The 19,550-nt window shown below is 52.2% G+C and overlaps 1 long non-coding RNA gene across 1 annotated transcript; it reads left to right on the top strand.

The window, feature by feature from the left end:
- The first annotated feature begins 12,518 nt into the window (after positions 1-12,518).
- On the top strand, positions 12,519-15,069 carry LOC144339623 (uncharacterized). Its single transcript, XR_013414869.1, has 3 exons — positions 12,519-12,649; positions 14,531-14,650; positions 14,937-15,069. It is a non-coding gene; the product is annotated as an uncharacterized LOC144339623 (long non-coding RNA).
- Positions 15,070-19,550: the final 4,481 nt, after the last annotated feature.

Here is a 19,550-nt window from a genome sequence, read left to right on the forward strand (position 1 = left end):
GTGGCTCATGCCTGTAATCCCAGGACTTTGGGAGGCTGAGGTGAGCGGATCACCACAGCAAGCGATCTAGACCATCCTGGCCAACATGCTGTCTCTAGTAAAAATACAAAAATTAGCCGGAAATGGTGGTGCGTGCCTGTAGTCCCAGCTACGTGGGAGACTGAGGCAGGAGAATCACTTGAACCCAGAAGGCGGAGGTTGCAGTGAGCCAAGATCACGCTACTGCACTCTAGCCTGATGACAGAGTGATACTCCGCCTCAAAAAATAATAATAATAGCTAACATTTAAGCAGTGCATGGTGGCTTATGCCTGCAGTCCCAGCTACTAAGGAGGCTGAGGAGGGAGGATTGCTTGAGCCCAGGAGGTGGAGGCCAGCCTGGACAATATAAGGTAAACCATCTCTGAAAAATAATAGGCCAGATGTGGTGGCTCACGCCTGTAATGCCAGCACTTTGGGAGGCCAAGACGGGTGGATCACTTGAGGTTAGGAGTTCAAGACCAGCCTGGCCAACATGGTGAAACCCCGACTCTACTAAAAATACAAACATTAGGCCAGGTGCGGTGACTCACACCTGTAATTCCAGCACTTTGGGAGGCCGAGGTGGGCGGATCTTGCAGTCAGGAGTTTGAGACCAGCCTGGCCAACATGGCGAAACCCAATCTCTGCTGAAAATACAAAAATTAGCCGGATGTAGTGGCACGCACCTGTAATCCCAGCTACTTGGGAGGCTGAGGCAGGAGAATCACTGAAACCCGGGAGGCAGAGGTTGCAGTCAGCGAAGATCACACCACTGCACTCCACCCTGGGTGACAAGGTAAGACTCCATCCCCCACCCCCCCCCAAAAAAAAAAAAAAAAAGCCAGGCGTGGTGGTGCCTGTAATCTCAGCTACTCCAGGGGTCTGAGGCAGGAGAATCACTTGAACCCGAGAGACAGGGGTTGCAGTGAGCCAATATCATGCCACTGCACTCCAGCCTGGGCGACAGAACGAAACTGTCTCAAAAAATAATAGAAATAATAATAACAGCTAACATTGAGCACGTACTGTGCACTGAGCATATTTCATGCATTAACACATTGAATCTTCACACTACTTTACAGAAGAGTGTAAACTAAAATAAAATCCTAAGCCTCCCTCCACCAAGGAAGGGAACACCAGAAAAACCCTAAAACTGAGTTCCTGGTCATGAGGGAACGGGAGGTCAGCTGCATCTTTTTACTCCCTCCCTTTAGGGTTTACACACAACACTGAACAGCACTAAAGTTAAAATAGAGGCCTTAAGACCCACAGAACAGACTCTGTGGCAATAAGATATCAAATTACAAACAGGCCCTCAGGCCACAGCAGGCAAGGGTCAGCCTTGTACCCTACACTGAGAGAACGGATTCTGCCCTCACGCCACAGCTGCTTTTTCTCCAGCAGCTAAACACACACTGGCCCGGCCATGAGCAAGATTCAAATGACTGCAGCTCATCCACCCGCAGACGCAAACTGACCACGTTCCACAGCCATGACCACAGCTCTGACTGGGCAGAAGCCTGACTTCAGGAACCTCCTCCTGATAAGGGACCCCCGACCATGGACCGGCTCTGGCTGATTTACAGAGGCTGTGCACTGGAGTGCCTTTGTGTCCTGATTAGACCTCTGACATTTAGGGCCTCATTGCGACACATTGACATGTTAAGACTCCACACCAGAGTGAACACAGGTCGTATGCAACATGCATGTTTGTTTAGTACGTGTGCAGCCAGACCCCCTTCATGAATATTCACCACTCCTCCTGTAACCTGCTGCATATGTATATTTAGCCAGCCCTTTCAGCATAGAGCTCCTTCCCCAACCTCTCCTCCCTTGAAGTACCTGTCTCTTTGGGAGGGCCACTGATACAGACAGGAGGCAGGGAAATACTGCATAGAAGAGGCAGTTCCCCAGCAAAGGCCCCTAAAAAAGAACTTCACATCCCTGTTTTCCCACCTGAATGGTGCTTTTTCCAAAACCACCCTGGCCTGCCGCATCCCCATCTTGTACCCATAAAAACCCAAAACGTCACTGACAGAGGAATGCAGTGGCACAGCAGAGAAGGAGAGAAAGAAGCATCTGAACGTGAAGAGGAGTTCGACCAGGGAGGATTATCTTCTCACTCCATCCCCTTTCCAGCTCCCCATCCTGCTGACAGCCACCTCCATCCCTCAATAAAACCTCCACTTTCACCATTCTTCAAGTCCATGTGACCTGATTCTTCCTGGATGCCAGACAAGGACCTGAGTACCAAAAGGACGGGGTGTAAAAGGCTGTCACTCTGACTCTTCACTAAACTGGTTAACACTTAGCAATCCATGGATGACAATTGCTAGAAGAGAATTAATTGGCCAGGCACGGTGGCTCACGCCTGTAATCCCAGCACTTTGGGAGGCCGTGGCAGGTGGATCACGAGGTCAGGAGTTCAAGACCAGCCTGGTGAATATAGTGAAACTCCATCTCTACTAAAAATACAAAAAATTAGCTGGGTATGGTGGTGTGTGCCTGTAATCCCAGCTACTTGGGAGGCTGAGGCAGGAGAATTGCATGAACCCAGGAAGCAGAGGTTGCAGTGAGCCAAGATCGTGCCATTGCACTCCAGCCCGGGTGACAGTGTGAGACTCCATCTCAAAATAAATAAATAAATAAATAAAGAGAAATAATTGTAACACAACCCTAGATGCTACCATGAGGCTGGAGTCCAAAAGTGCTTGCCCTGGCCCTCGCACCCACTCACCTGCATGCTCCCCCTGCCATAAGGAGTTTGTGACAGGTAAGCAAGCCAGAAACTTGTTTGTGAGTCCCGCAAAAGGCTCCAGGGAACTCTCCTGTCACAGCACCTTGAAGGCTGTAACACTTTGTAAGAAATAAAGTCTCCTCTCCTTTCCCAAACTTATAGATTATGAAGTTAATAAACTAAGGAGAAGTCAGAGGTTACAGAGTCGGTGACAAGCAGTGCTGGGTGAGAGCCCCAGGAACCCACAGAGGCAGCACCAGCCACTGCCATTACTACCCTTTGCTCATCCTACTCTGTGAGTCTCTCGCCCTTGGCTCTTAGGAGCACCTGATGAATCTCTCTCTCTCTCTGCAGTGGATTTCATCCTTCTGCACTTTGATCCATCACCCGTGGTCCCCTCCCCATCCCCAGCCCCCGCCCTCCCATCCTATCACACCTTTGGTCCCAGGCACTAAGAGGAAAGAGCAGGGGAGACATGGAAGAGAGCTGACCAGCCTCCAGGCCCGTGGGCTCCAAGACCCTCCTTCTTGACAGAGGGCCCTGATCAAAACTCTAAAAATGACATTGTGGTGAGTACATTTTTGCCTGTGGTTTCTTGGGCTTTAGAAAGATCTGGTTGCCCGTTCCCAGCTGTTGTGCAGATGGCCAGTGCCTGTGGTTCTCACACTGGTCATTTTAGAGTCACCCAGGGAACTGGATACACACACCTAGGCCTAGCCCTGTCCTACCTCATTGAGCCTTGCCCTGAACTTCTTTTTAGCTCTGCAGGTGCTTCTGAGACCACCCAAGGGTGAAAGGCACTGTGTGGGCAGATGAGCTAATTTGCTGTTTTTATGAGCACATGTCAGTTGGCACTAATTATCAGTCCAAGAGCAAAGCTTTTTCCTTGATGACTCAGATAGTAAAGACCTTCTAGACACTATGAGTCTACTGAAAAGATGCCCAGTCCTGGCTAGCCAGGAGATGAATGGGATGCCCTGCTTCGACTGGGTGGGCTGCCACCCCATCCTGTACCCCTAGGTCAGCCTTTCCAGGAAGAGGGCTCTGGAGGGGTGGCCCTCAGCTGGGTGGTGGCCAGGGAGGCTCCCCTAGGGAAGCTGGAGAGACCCAGAGCTGAGCTCTGCCTGGGGAGGCAAATGGATGGGGTCCCGGAGATAGTCAGAAAGTCATTCACTGAGAAAGAAAAGAGGGGACCCAAGAGAACTGACACCAAGCTTGTCTTCCACCAGAGCATTCCAGGCATGACCAGTTGAGTTACGGTGGCAACACAGTGTGCCCTCAAAGGACGGTGAACCTTGGAAAATGTCAACAAAAAGAGTCAAAGTCTGTAAAATATTGAAAGAAATTTATTCTAAGCCAAATATGAGTGACCATGGCCCATGACACTGAAATGGTAGAGTTCCCTGATCCCCCTTGTAGGATGTGCAACAGGGGTACAGCTTGTCTATTGAGCCACCATGCATGTTCAAACCCCTTACGGGAGGGGGAGCACACAGATGGGCAGGTGCAGGAGCAGGGGCGAGTGCCCCGGGTTCCAGCCCCACAGCAGCATCCAGGGGGTGTCTGTGACTGCTAAAGCCCAAGTGGGCATGGGTTACAGTGCACTCTTTAGTCATGCCATCTGCAGATGGCTTAAGTCTGAACCAGCCAGTGCCCTCTTGGTACCCAGGTCCTTGTCCAGCATCTAGGAAGAACCAGGTCACACACAGACGTGAAGGATGAATGTGGGGGTTTTATCGAGTGGTGGAGGTGGCTCTCAGCGGGATGGATGGGGAGCTGGAGAGGGGATGGAGTGGGAAGATGATCTTCCCTTGGAGTTTGGCTGTCCAGTGGCTGATTTCCTCTCTGACCATCCCCCAGCTGAACTCGTCTTGGTGTTCAGACACTCCTCTCTGCCCCACCATTCTGCTGTCCTGCTCTTCTGTTTGTCTCCTCGTGGGGATTTGGGGTTTATATGGGTAAGGACAGGGGGACATGGCAGACCAAAAGGCAACTTTTGGGTAAAACCAGGAATGCGTGTTCCCATTTAGGGCTGTGGGTTTCCAGACTTGAGGGTGGAGGCTTTCCCAGGGAACTGCCCTCTTCTACCCGGTATTTCCCTGTCTCCTATCTGTATCAACACGGGCCTCAGGAGGTCGAGAACATGTGCCAAGGTGGTCAGGGTGCAGCTTGGTTTTAGACATTTTAGGGAAACATGAAACTTCAATCAAATACATTTAAGAAATACATCAGTTTTGGGCTGGGCACAGTGGTTCACACCTGTAATCCCAGCACTCCAGCCTGGGCAACAGAGCAAGACTCCATCTCAAAAAAAAAAAAAAAAAAAATTAACCGGGCGTGGTGGCGGGTGCCTGTAGTCCCAGCTACTTGGGAGGCTGAGGCAGGAGAATGGCGGGAACCCGGGAGGCAGAGCTTGCAGTGAACTAAGATTGCACCACTGCACTCCAGCCTGGGCAACAGAGCAAGACACCTCTCAAAAAAAAAAAAAAAAAAAAAAAAAAAAAGACCTGGTATCAATAGAAAGGAAGGTCTGCATTAAGATCAAGGATTGTAGAGACTGAAGCTCTTATTTGCAAAGAAAGTCTTCAGGTAGCAGACTTCAGAGAGAATGGGTTGTCACATGTTTCTTATCACACTTAAAGTCTGCATTGATGTTAATGCTGGAGAGGTAGAATAAGGCACATCCCATCCCCACTTCCCATCATGGCCTGAACCAGTCTCTCAGGTTAAATTTTCAGAGTTCCTTGGCTGAGGAGGAAGTCCGTTCAGATGGCTGGGGGGCCTCAGAATTTTATTTTTATTTTACATGACCCATGGTTATGTTGACCACATGTCATGTGATCGATACTTTTTTAAAAAACTAGCTTTTGCCTGGCATGGTGGTTCATGCCTATAATCCCAGCACTTTGGGAGGCTGAGGTGTGCAGAGCACGAGGTGAGGAGTTTGAGACCAGCCTGGCCAACATGGTGAAACCCCATCTCTACTAAAGATACAAAAAATTAGCTGGGTGTGGTGGTGTGTGCCTGTAATCCCACCTACTTGGGAGGCTGAGGCAGGAGAATTGGTTGAACCAGGGAGGCAGAGGTTGCAGTGAGCTGAGATCGTACCATTGCACTCTAGCCTGGGCAACAGGGTGAGACTCCATCTCTAAAAAAATAAAAATAAAAATAAAAATAAAATAAAATAAATAAAAAAGTTTGCCTTCAGCCAGTGATAGTAGTTCATGGCTGCAATCCTAGAACTTTGGGAGGCTGAGGCAGAAGGATTGCTTGAGCCCAGTAATTTAAGACCAGCCTGGGCAATATAGTGACACCCCATCTCTGCTGGAAAAAAAAAAAATTAGCCAGGCGTGGTGGCACGGGCCTATGGTTCCAGCTACTTGGGAGGCTGATGCAGGAGAATCCCTTCAGCCCAGGAGACTGAGGTTGCAGTGAGCCATAACTGCGCCACTGTACTCCAGCCTGGGTGACAGAGCAAGACCCTGTCTCAAAAAATAAAATAAGGCCGGGCGTGGTGGCTCAAGCCTGTAATCCCAGCACTTTGGGAGGCCGAGACGGGCGGATCACGAGGTCAGGAGATCGAGACCATTGTGGCTAACACGGTGAAACCCCGTCTCTACTAAAAAATACAAAAAACTAGGCCGGGCGCGGTGGCTCAAGCCTGTAATCCCAGCACTTTGGGAGGCCGAGACGGGCGGATCACGAGGTCAGGAGATCGAGACCATCCTGGCTAATATGGTGAAACCCCGTCTCTACTAAAAATACAAAAAACTAGCCGGGCGAGGTGGTAGGCGCCTGTAGTCCCAGCTACTCGGGAGGCTGAGGCAGGAGAATGGCGTGAATCCGGGAGGCGGAGCTTGCAGTGAGCTGAGATCCGGCCACTGCACTCCAGCCTGGGCGACAAAGCGAGACTCCGTCTCAAAAAAAAAAAAATAAATAAACAAAATAAAATAAAATAAGGCCGGGCGCGGTGGCTCAAGCCTGTAATCTCAGCACTTTGGGAGGCCGAGACGGGCGGATCACGAGGTCAGGAGATCGAGACCATTGTGGCTAACACGGTGAAACCCCGTCTCTACTAAAAAATACAAAGAACTAGCCGGGGGAGGTGGCGGGCGCCTGTAGTCCCAGCTACTCGGGAGTCTGAGGCAGGAGAATGGTGTGAACCCGGGAGGCGGAGCTTGCAGTGAGCCGAGATTGCGCCACTGCACTCCAGCCTGGGCGACAGAGTGAGACTCCGTCTCAAAAAAAAAAAAAATAATAAAATAAAATAAAATAAAATGCAAAACAAAATAGAAAGCTTTCCGTTTGGACACAGGAATGGATATGTTACCAACCATGAGTTCCTGGGCTCTCAATGCAATGAAAATTGACAGGGGGCCAAAGGCTTCATTGGAGCTTATGTCCAGGCATAAGGGAGGCAGCTCAAGGGAGAGAAAGAATCCCTGACTGAGTCCTAGAAAGGAACTGGTTGGGACTTTTTGTCAGGCAAAGGGTGGAAACTGATATCAGGGTAGGGTGTGCAGGCTGGGCTAGGGAAGGCCTCCGAGGGCTGGGACAGGCTGGTCAGCACGTCTGGTTGCAATGGTTATTTTGAGTCACAGGCCAGCTGGCTGTCTGACTGGGGCGGCAAGGCGGTAAATCTGTGGCTCAGCATTCCTTCCCAAGGTGGGGACCCTCTACAACCTTGGTTGAGATTCTGGATCTTTTAAAGCCAGTTCCTGAAATTGTTTAAGTAAAAGGCCTAGTTAAATATTACAAGAGCACAGAAGAGCAATATAAATGGCTGTTTTCTTTGAACGACCAAAGTCTCAGGGTTAGCGAGTTTGGTGTCAAGCCAGGTAGTGGGGTGGGGTGTGTGATCCGTGCAAGGCATACACTGGAGAGAATGCTCTAGTGGGGGGTGAACTGAGCCAGCCCTGTCCCCACTCGTCTCAGGTATAACTGTGTAAATAAATGGCCGTTCACACCCTGGCAGCGAATGAAATCCCCTCGCCAGGAGACCACGCCCAGAGGATGTTTGAGCGACTGCTTCCCAGCACCACAGGGTTCCTTAATTACCATAAAGGATGTTAAAAGTCATTCAGGATTTGCTTTTGGCCAGAAGTTTGAGCGGTGTCTTCTCTTTTTTTTTTTTTTTTTTGAGACGGAGTTTCGCTGTTGTTGCGCAGAGGCTGGAGTGCAATGGCGCCATCTTGGCTCACCGCAACTTCTGCCTCCTGGGTTCAAGTGATTCTCCTGCCTCAACCTCCTGAGTAGTCGGGATTATAGGCATGCGCCACCACACCTGGCTAATTTTTTTTTTTTTTTTTTTTGTATTTTTGGTAGAGATGGGGTTTCTCCATGTTGGCCAGGCTGGTCTCGAACTCCCGACCTCAGGTGAGCCACCTGCCTCGGCCTCTGAAAGTTCTGGGATTACAGGTGTGAGCCACTGCGCCCGACCCTGAGTACTGTCTTAGTTAGCTGGGGATGCTTTAAGAAAATGTCATAGCCTGAGTGGCTTTAAGCCAACAGAAAGTGTTTCTTGCTGTTCTGGAGGCGGAAAATCCAAGTTCAGGTGCCAGCCGATTCGGTCACTGGTGAGGGCCTCTTCCCGGTCCACAGATGCTGCCTTCCAGCGCTGTCTTCACAGAACCTCTTCTTCGTGTGTCCCGGGGTGAGGGTGCTTGTCTCTCCTCTTCTTCTGCCCAGGCTGGAGTGCAGTGGTGCAATCTCATCTCACTGCAACCTCTACCTCCCGGGTTCAAGCGATTCTCCTACCTCAGCCTCTTGAGTAGCTGGTACTACAGGCATCCACCACCACGCCTGGCTAATTTTAGTATTTTTAGTAGAGACAGTTTCACCATATTGGCCAGGCTGGTCTCGAACTCCTGACCTCAGGTGATCTGCCCACCTCAGCCTCCCAAAGTGCTGAGTGTAATTACAGGCGTGAGCCACCGCACTGGCCTCTCCTCTTCTTATAAGGACATGAATCCCATCCCGGGGGGCTCTACCCTCTGACTTCTGTTAAACCAGTCCCCTCCCAAAGGCCCCACCTCCAAATGCCACCATCACACTGGGGTTAGGCCTTCAACATATGAATTTTAGGGGGACACAGACACTCAGTCCATAACAGGTGAGCGCCTCTGCCAGACCAGCCTGTGAGCCCTGTGGCCAAACACCGTCAGAGCAGCACCCTGGGCTGGGTGCCCCTACTTCACTGGGGTGCTGCCACCTGGCCTAGGAGGAGTCTAGTTGGGCCTTTCTCCCATCAGCGTCACTTTGGCTCCGAGGAACATTGCATGTGAGTGGCTCTTACGGCTGAATTATGTCTTCCCTCCAAATGCGTATGTTGAAGTCCTAACCTCCAGCACCTCCGAGTGTGGCCTTATCTGGAAATAGGGTCTCTGCCGTTGTAATCACTTAAAGTGAGGTCATTAGGATGGACCGTCATCCAGCACGACTGGTGTCCTTATCAAAAGGAAGAAAATGTGGGCCAGGTGCAGTGACTCACACCTGTAATCCCAGCATTTTGGGAGGCAGAGGCAGGCAGATCACCTGAGGTCAGGAGTTGGAGACCAGCCTGGCCAACATGGTGAAAACCTTGTCTCCACTAAAAATATATAAATCAGCCGGGCGTGGTGGTGCACGCTTTTAATCCCAGCCGCTCAGCAGGCTGAGGCAGGAGAATCGCTTGAACCCGGGAGGCAGAGGTTTCAGTGCGCCAAGATCATGCCACTGCACTCGAGCCTGGGCGACGGAGCGAAACTCCATCTCAAAAAAAAAAAAAAAAAAAGTAAAAAAACAAAATGTGAAGACATGGGAAAAATCTACAAGCCAAGGACAGAGTCCTAGAACAGATTTTCACTCACAGCCCTCAGAAGGCACCAACCTTGCTGATGCCTTTATGTTATACTCTGGCCTCCAGAACCATCAGAAAATGCATTTCTGTTGTTTAAACCACTCAGCAGTGGTACTTTCTTATGGCAGCCGCAGCAAACTCAACCTCCACCTCCCAGGTTCAAGTGATTCTCCTACTTCAGCCTCCTAAGTAGCTGTGATTACAGGCACGTGCCACTACACCTGGCTAATTTTGTATTTTTAGTAGAGACAGGGTTTCACCATGTTGGTCAGGCTGGTCTCCAACTCCTGACCTCAGGTGATCTGCCCACCTCAGCCTCCCAAAGTTCTGGGATTACAGGCATGAGCCACCATGCCTGGCCGGAATTTCTTACTACTGGCCTGACAGCAAGAAAAAAATAACTTAAAATCAAGGACTTAGATCCGTTAGAGCACTGAGGTCACATGACACATGCCACCCTTTAGATCTGGGGAGACAGGTGAGCAGAGTCACAGCCCAGATCTGCGGTGGGCGACACCCCTCTGGAGCCCGGAACTGGTGGGAACTTTTTTTTTTTTTTGAGATGGAGTCTTGCTCTGTCACCCAGGCTGGAGTGCAGTGGCCGGATCTCAGCTCACTGCAAGCTCCGCCTCCCGGGTTTACGCCATTCTCCTGCCTCAGCCTCCCGAGTAGCTGGGACTACAGGCATCCGCCACCTCGCCCGGCTAGTTTTTTGTATTTTTTAGTAGAGACGGGGTTTCACCATGTTAACCAGGATGGTCTCGATCTCCTGACCTCATGATCCGCCCGTCTCGGCCTCCCAAAGTGCTGGGATTACAGGCATGAGCCACCGCGCCCGGCACTGGTGGGAACTTTTAAACCATAACTGACAAGTTGCTGGAGGCTGCCCCTGGCTAGCCTGAGGGTTAAAACCCTCTGGGGGCCCAGCCTTGTAGAGGGGCACGCTTCCTTCCATACATTTTACCTGCTGAAGCCCCACCAGGTTCTAGCACAGAAGAGTGGAGAAAAATCCGCAGTGCTTGGGGAAGGGTAAGTAACTGCAGTTGGCCCTTGGTGCTCCCGAGTTTTGCATTCTCAGATTCAACCAGGATGAAAGCTATTCAGAGACCCCTCCCTCCCCTCCACCAGAATTCCAGGCAAAGGGCGGCCGGCAGGGCCAAAACACCACAAGGCCGGCTCTGCTGAGGCTGTCAGATGACCTTCTGGCCAATTACGACGGGCGGGTGGCCGGTGCGGGACTGGAGGAAGCCAACGCCGTATCACTGACGTCACTGCCTACGCCAAGCTTGTCCAACCTGCAGTGCAAGACAGCTTCGAATGTGGCCCAACACAAATTCATAAACTTTATTAAAACATTTATGAGATTTTACTGTGATTTTTTTTTTTAGTCCATTAGTATTATTAATGTTAGTGTATTCTATAGGTGGCTGAAGACACTTCTTCCAGTGTGGGCCAGGGAAGCCAAAAGACTGGACACCCGTGGTCTACACCATCCTCAGCAGGGATGAGAAAAAGCAGGTACCGGCCACTGACCCAGAATCTGGCCCTGGCAGTGCTGGACTGGTGAGTTTCTCCAGTGGCATCCTGATGACTTGGACATCACCAAGTTTTCCATCCTCACGGATGTGGGTCCCAGACACTCTCATCAATGAGTCTGTGGACGTGGGGAAGTCTCCAAATACCCCGTACGTGTACATCCGGTATCAAGGTGAGGTCCGGAACTACAAGCCCCTCCAGGTAGTGGCCGCCTGTAGCCTTGACGTCTGTAACTTCCCCTTCGATGTCCGAGCTGCTCGCTGACCTTCAGCAGCCGCCCCACATCGTCCGTGAAATCAGCATCTCCCTGTGGTGCTTGCCAGAAAAGGGGAAGTTTGACAGGAGCGTCTTTACGAACCGGGGAGCATGGGAGCTGCTGGGGTGCCGCCCTGCTTCCCGGAGTTCATCGTGGAGTCAGTGCCTGCTGTGTAGGAGTGAGGTCCTGCGTGGTCATCGCCGGTGGCCGTCCTCTGTGTGGTCGGCCTGCTGCTGCCCCTCGTCTTCCTCACCGTCATGGACATCATGGGCTCCCACCTGGCCCCCGACAGTGGCGAGAGGTTCTCCTTCAAGATCACCCTCCTCTTGCGCTACCCAGTCTGCCCGATCCTTGTGCGCGACACACTGCCGGCCACGGCCATCAGCGCTCCCCTCAGGGGTGTCTGCTTTGTGGCGTGCATGGCTGTGCTGGTGATAAGTTTGGATGAGACCATCTTCATCTTGCCACTGGTGCACAAGCAAGACCTGTGGCCACGGCAGCGGCAGCAGTTCCTGTCTGGCTGTGTCACCGCGTTCTGGAGAGAATCGCCAGCTACTTTGTCTCAGGGAACAACGTTCCCGCAGGCTCCCAGCCACCTTCTGTTACCTGATAGAGTTGTCCAGGTTCTTGGCATGTTGAACAAAGAATTGAACAAAATGTGCAAAGTAACAAAAGAGCCAAGCCATGAAAGAGAAAGAAACAGGAGAAGCAAGGAAAGCACAGATTTACTGAAGACACTTCAGCGTGGGAGCAGGCTCAAGCAAGCGGCTCAGGTGCCTCTTCTTTAGGGTTTTGTTTTGTTTTGAGATGGAGTCTCTGTCGCCCAGGCTGGAGTGCAGTGGCGCGATCTTGGCTCACTGCAAGCTCTGCCTCCCGGGTTCACGCCATTCTCCTGCCTCAGCCTCCCACGTAGCTGGGACTATGGGTGCATGCCACCACGCCCGGCTAACTTTTTGTATATTTAGTAGAGATGGGGTTTCACCGTGTTAGCCAGGAGGGCTCGGCCTCCCAAAGTGCTGGGATTACAGGCGTGAGCCACCGCGCCCAGCCTATCTTTTAAAGAATGTGGTGACTCAGGCAAGAGACATGGGCACCATGTGCTCCATCCTATTTTGTCTTCAAAGCATCTGTCTGGAGAGCCGCACAGTCAGAGCCAGGGGCTCTGTGACGTTTTGCAGGCAAGTGAGCACACACGGCTCCTTCCGTCTGCTGCTTGTCTCTCAGATAACTCAAGACACCTCTAACCTTTATTTCTGTCTCAGGTAAGGGGCCGGGGGAGAAAACACTAAGAAATGTTTCTAAGGGTCACCGCCCAGGGAGCACTCCTTTTAACATTTCTTTTTTTTTTTTGAGACGGAGTTTCGCTCTTTTTGCCCAGGCTGGAGTGCAATGGTGCGATCTCGGCTAACCGCAACCTCCGCCTCCTCGGTTCAAGCGATTCTCCTGCCTCAGCCTCCCGAGTAGCTAGGATTACAGGCATGCACCACCATGCCTGGCTAATTTTGTATTTTTAGTAGAGACGGCGTTTCTCCACGTTGGTCAGGCTGGTCTTGAACTCCCGACCTCAGGTGATCCACCCGCCTCGGCCTCCCAATAGTGCTGGGATTACAGGCGTGAGCCACCGCGCCTGGCCTCCTTTTAACATTTCTTACAAGGTTGGTCTACTGATAACAAATTCCCTGAGTGAGTTTTTGTTTGTTGAAGAACATTTTATTTCTCTCTCTTTTTTTGAGACAGAGTCTCACTCTGTTGCCCAGGCTGGAGTGCAGTAGTGTGATCTTGGCTCACTGCAACCTCCGCCTTCCAGGTTCAAGTGATTCTCCTGCCTCAGCCTCAGTAGCTGGGATTACAGGCGTGCGCCACCATGCCCAGCTAATTTTTGTATTTTTAGTAGAGACGGGGTTTCACCATGTTGGCCAGGCTGGTCTCGAACTCTTGACCTTGTGATCCGCCCACCTTGGCCTCCCAAAGTGTTGGGATTACAGTGTGAGCCACTGTGCCTGGCCGGCACTTTATTTTTTTATTTTTATTTTTTTGTTGTTGTTGAGACGGAGTCTTGCTCTGCCGCCCAGGCTGGAGTGCAGTGGCCAGATCTCAGCTCACTGCAAGCTCCGCCTCCCGGGTTTACGCCATTCTCCTGCCTCAGCCTCCTGAGTAGCTGGGACTACAGGCGCCCGCCACCTCGCCCGGCTAGTTTTTTGTATTTTTTTAGTAGAGATGGGGTTTCACTGTGTTCGCCAGGATGGTCTCGATCTCCTGACCTCGTGATCCGCCCGTCTCGGCCTCCCAAAGTGCTGGGATTACAGGCTTGAGCCACCGCGCCCGGCCGGCACTTTATTTTTTACACCTTTTTCGTATTTAGATACACAAGGGCCCACCGCTGTGTCACAGAGGCCCACAGTTTTTGGTGCAGTGACATGCTCTGCAGGTGTGTAGCCTGGGAGAAGCAGGTTACAGCACGGGGCCCAAGTGTGTCGCGGACTGTGCCAGCCAGGTTTGTGTGAGTGCACTCTGTGATGTCAGCACGACAGTAATATCGCCCGAGGGTGCATTTCTCAGGACAGGTCTCCTCACTAGGCAACCGTGACTGTGCTTGCTATAGCAGCCAGCACAAATCGTGACTGTACCAGCACAAATCAAGCCACTTCTGGGAAACTCCATCGCCAAATACCATCCCTCTGGGGATTAGGTTTCGACACAAGCATTTGGAGGCCTCAGACATTCGGCCTCTAACAGCCTCCACGTGGCAGGTCTGGGGGCCCTTCCAGGACCAGAGCTGGGCAGGAAGGGGGAAGGGGGGAAGGGGGAAAGGCCTTCTGGCTGAAGGGTCCTCACAAAGAGGCCAAGGAGCGGGTCAACAGCGTGGAGGTTTGGGGAACTGAAGATAAGCCCGGGGGAGGTGGGGCTGTGACTGGGACTGAGCAGGCAGAGTGGGGACTTTGTCCAGCAGGTTCAGAAAAAGCTATCACACAGCACACACCTGGCTGCCACCCCTGCCCATGCCCATCTTACAGCGTTTTCATCAGCAGATTTCAGCACATAATCATTGAAGATAAAGTTGCCTACTCCACTGTGTTAAAAATAAATAGCACTGCCTGCAGTTGCTTGTGGGGAACAGAAGCAATGCCTCCTTTCACCCGCAGGGAGCCCGTGATGGGGCGGGGCTGAGCGTCAGGGCTGCGCCTCTCCTGAGTGCTCAAGGTCGGCGTGAACGATTTGCCAGGACGTGGCGCTGCGGTGGCGATCAGGGCCACTCGTGGAAGGTACGAATCGAGTAGGAATCAAATCCGGTAGCTGTCAGTTCAGTACATTTTCAACTTTTATTCTTAAAAACCTGGGTGGAGAAATAATGATAGGATTTAAAGATTGACAGACTGAAGGCTTAGTCACCAGGCAGTGGCTAACGCCAGAAAGAGCTGCAGCAATTTTTAGACTGGGTTCAGAAAGGCACCGAGTCCTAGGAACAAAACGCCTGCACAGGGCCCTCGGGGAAAACACAGGGACTGAATCACAACAAGACGCAGGTGACTCACCGTTCTCTCCACCCAGACTCTACTGCCTAAAAGGGAATTGCAGCAGCATAATCTGCAGAGAAGGGGCTTCAGCTGCCGTCTGCGGACCCCCCACACCCCCAGTCAATGCCACCTCCAGCACCCAGGTAGGGCTGGCCTCCCTGCCTCAGCCCCCACCAGAAACCCGGGGCTGCCCTTTCCTGCAGCTGGGCCTGTCCTCCTGAGACAGCTGCCTGCTGGGCAGCGGCGGCGTGCTGGCCGTGGAGGCAATGTCTCTTCTGGCGTGTGCTCTGAAGAAGCAGTGGAGAGAAAGTCAGAGGCTGCAGTGTGCCAAACCCCAGGGGGCTGGCCCTGGAAGCCTGGGACGCCTGCAAGGGCCAAGTTAGTGGAGGTGAGGACAGAGGTCCTGACTGGCTTCCCAGCTCTTCTCAGAAGGAAAATGTGCCCTTGGAGATGACGTGGGTCAGAAAACGAGGTGGAGAGAGGCCGACACACTCTGGAAGCCTCCCTGTGTTCTTTTCCCCATTCTCCCTGGGCCCTCCCCACATCAACCAGAAGCCCGTCCTCCTCCACTCCTGCCCGCTGAGCTCAGGTGTGGGCCCTGGGCCCGCTGCCCTCCCGCCTCTGGTCGGTCTTGGCCTCTGACCCTTCCTGCCCCTGCTGCCTGGTGGGTGCCCTCCAGTGGCTCCTGAAGTGTGCACAGGACAAAGCCCAAACCCTCCCCACGGCCCCCACAGCCCTCCCTGGCTGGCCCACCTGCACCCTGGCTGCACTGGCTGTTCCCTCCTCTGTGCCTCACTGAGGTGCGGTTCCCTCTACTGAGATCCCCACCCCAACTTGTTCTCTGGACATACTTTCTCTCAGCTGTAGAATTGCCATGGCTAATATCATAGCTGCAACCACATGGGACTCCAGAGTGCCAGGCGACGTGGGCCATCAGCATACACGCCTGGTTTTGGAAACTTACTACAGAACAAAAGCCTGAAAAATATCTCAATACTTTTTCATATTAATTACATGTTGAAATTATATTTTGGAAATTATTTAAAAAGACTGACAGTTTTTTCTTTTTTTTGAGACGGAGTCTCGCTCTGTCGCCCAAGCTGGAGTGCAGTGGCCGGATCTCGGCTCACTGCAAGCTCAGCCTCCCAGGTTTACGCCATTCTCCTGCCTTAGCCTCCCGAGTAGCTGGGACTACAGGTGCCCGCCACCTCGCCCGGCTAGTTTTTTGTATTTTTTAGTAGAGATGGGGTTTCACCATATTAGCCAGGATGGTCTCGATCTCCTGACCTCATGATCCGCCCGTCTCGGCCTCCCAAAGTGCTGGGATTACAGGCTTGAGCCACCGCGCCCGGCCTCTTTTTCTCTTTTAAAAAAAACGTGTCTACAGCTGGGTGCAGTGGCTCACGCCTGTAATCCTAGCACTTTGGGAAGCCAAGGCGGGTGCATCACGAGGTCAGGAGATCGAGACTATCTTGGCCAACATGGTGAAACTCCGTCTCTACTAAAACACACACACAAAAATTAGCCGGGTGTGGTGGTATGCACCTGTAATCCCAGCTACTCAGGAGGCTGAGGCAGGGGGATCGCTGGAACCTGGGAGACAGAGGTTGCAGTGAGCCGAGATCGCACCACTGCACTTCAGCCTGGCAACAGAGCAAGACTCAGTCTCAAAAACAAAACAAAAAGTGTGCAAGGAAATCGAAAATGACAGCTGTGGCTTGCATGGTGTTGCGGGTTCCTCCATCTCATCTCCTCTCTGGTCCCTGGACTCCAAGCAGTCCCTGTTATCTTTCTGGCCTGTATCCCAGTGCCTGGCATTGCCTGGGCACTCAGTGGGGGTGCCAAGCATGTTTATCAAAGGAGTACCTGGGACTCCTTGATCTTCACCCACCTTCAGTGAGTCAGTGTGTGGGTGCGTCCGAGGATGGGGCCCTTACCTGGCTGCAGCTGTTTGTGCATTTTTGGGGTTTTATTTTTTATTTTATGAGATAGGGTCTTGGTCTGTCACCCAGGCTGGAGTGTAGTGGTGTGATCTTGGCTCACTGCAACCTCTGCCTGCTGGGCTCAAGCAATCCTCCCGCCTTAGCTTCCCGAGGAGCTGGGACTACAGGTGCGCACCACCACGCCCAGCTAATTTTTTGTTATTTTTGGTAGAGTAGGGGTTTCACCATGTTGCCCAGGCTGGTCTAGAACTTCTGAGCTCAAGCGATCCGCCCTCCTCAGCCTCCCAGAGTGCTGGGATTGCAGGAGGAGCCACTGCGCCCGGCCGGCTGCAGCTGACGCATGTGAGTGTGCACGTGCGTGCTGGTCGGGGCACGGGGGGTGGGCGTTCTCCAGCTTTGCAGGCAGCCCCTCCTTTCCAGACTCCCTGGGAACTTCAAAGCAGGAATGGAACATTCAGAGGCAGCAGCAATGTCCTGGTTCCTGCAGGCTTTGTAGGCTCGGAAAACAAACCTAAATCCAGTCATGTTTCTGCATTCAGCGTCATGTTTTTAAACAAAACTTTGGCTTGGCTCATGTGTCATTTGTAGAAAAGGGGTATGGAGCTGGGGAGGTGGTACAATAATAGTTTATTCTCAGGCGCTGCACAAACCAGCCATGTGTCTGCTGCCTGCTGTGCTAATCCTGGAATTTGTTGATCTCTGGGGTCCTAGGTAGATCCACAGCGTAGAGACTAAAGTTAGATGACAATGTGCGCTTGTGAAGAAGCAGGAGCTCTGGGGAGAAGACGATGTCTTCTTGGAGTCTGCTGTGTCCCCACGGTGCCAGCTCAGCACCCTGGCTGGGTGAGAACAGGCCGCCTCAGGCTGCCCGCCTGGACACACAGGAAGACGCCAGCCCGTGTGCTGCCCTGAGCTGCACTAGGCCCCAGTCAGGGGAACCAGCCTGTGAGCTCTGGATTTGGGTCCTGAGGCTGGGCCGGGGTGTTATCCCTTCCCAGAGAAAGCTGGAAAGCTGAGGTTGGAGTTGTCATAGCAACCAGGCTGTCAATCACCTGGCTGAGCACCTGTTAGGGGCGTCGGATATCCAGGACTTCCCACACAGGGGTCCCTGTGACAGAGTGGACAGGCCACAACCCTGCTAGACCATCCCCAGTGCCATCAGAGGTAACCCACTGGGCTGTGGGGTCAAAGTGAGACACACTTTTCAAGAATACAATATTAGAAGAAATGAGGGGCAGATGCTCTGGAAGAGAAGCTTTAGACAAGAATCACTGCACATCCTTGGTTATTTCCTGGTGAGGAAAAATGTTTTGAGAACAACTAGGGGGAAATTTGAACATGAACTTGTGTGACGATGTCCTTGATCTAAGTTGGTTTCCTATAACCATGGTGATGTAGTTACAGAGAGGAATGTCACCTGGTAATGCAGGCTGGAGTGTTTGAGGACAATGCCATGTTGTCCATAAATTTTTAAAATTTTTTCCTTTGAGACAGGGTCTCACTCTGTCGCCCAGGCTGGAGTGCAGTGGTGTAGTCATGGCTCGCTGCAGCCTTAACCTCCTGGGCTCAAGTGATCCTCCCACCTCAGCCTCCTGAGTAGCTGGGGCTATAGGCACGTGCCACCACGGCCAGCTAATTTTTGTATTTTTAGTAGAGACGGGTTTCAACATGTTGGCCAGGATGGTCTCGATCTCCTGATCTTGTGATCTGCTCGCCTCGGCCTCCCAAAGTGCTGGGATGACAGGCGTGAGCCACCGCACTTGGCCGGGAACGGGACCTTCTAAAACGAAACATGCACATCCTCTGTCAGCCCAGTCTCTCAGGAACCTGAGGGACATCCTTATACCGGGAGGGCAGGGGCGTGTTTGGCCAAACATTAATCCACACAGAGCACGAGTCCACACTCCTGAAATATTTAGAAACACAAAGTGCTGGCTGCCAGGTGCTGGCGGGAAGGGGAGCAGGGCTGACTGCTCAGTAAGTGCAGGCCTTCTCTTGGGGTGATGAAATGCCTGCCGTAGATGGAGGTGTGGTCTCACAACACTGTGAATATACTAAATGTTGGGGACCAGCCTCAAGACCACCCGTAGGGTACCTGAAGTCCAGTGGCAACAAAAGAATGAGAAAAGACAGGTTAAGAGTTCATAAAGGTGGGAGCCAGGGGGCCAGTTGCAAAATGGAGGCTGTGAAAGGCACCGAGCTCTGGTGTCCATGCTATTTATTGAGTACAATCACTTAGATCTAAGAAGCAGATGTTCAGGGCGAAACGGTATGTCACAGGCGTAATCTATAGCAATAGTGGTTTAAAGGAATCTCCTTTGTGCTCAAACAGCGTATCTTTAACTTATCAGAGAGTAGCTAGTGGGAGCGGCTCGGCTTAACCAGGAGCCTGCACGTCTGTCCACATTCCAGCGCTTTCTCCTTGAACACCGTGTTTACAGATAAGAGAGTGGGTCTCGCGGCCGGACGCGGTGGCTCAAGCCTGTAATCCCAGCACTTTGGGAGGCCGAGACGGGCGGATCATGAGGTCAGGAGATCGAGACCATCCTGGCTAACACGGTGAAACCCCGTCTCTACTAAAAAATACAAAAAACTAGCCGGGCGAGGTGGCGGGCGCCTGTAGTCCCAGTTACTTGGGAGGCTGAGGCAGGAGAATGGCGTGAACCCGGGAGGAGGAGCTTGCAGTGAGCTGAGATCCAGCCACT

Source organism: Macaca mulatta, chromosome 3 (assembly GCF_049350105.2).
Source record: "Macaca mulatta isolate MMU2019108-1 chromosome 3, T2T-MMU8v2.0, whole genome shotgun sequence".
NCBI classification, from domain to species: Eukaryota; Metazoa; Chordata; class Mammalia; order Primates; family Cercopithecidae; genus Macaca; species Macaca mulatta.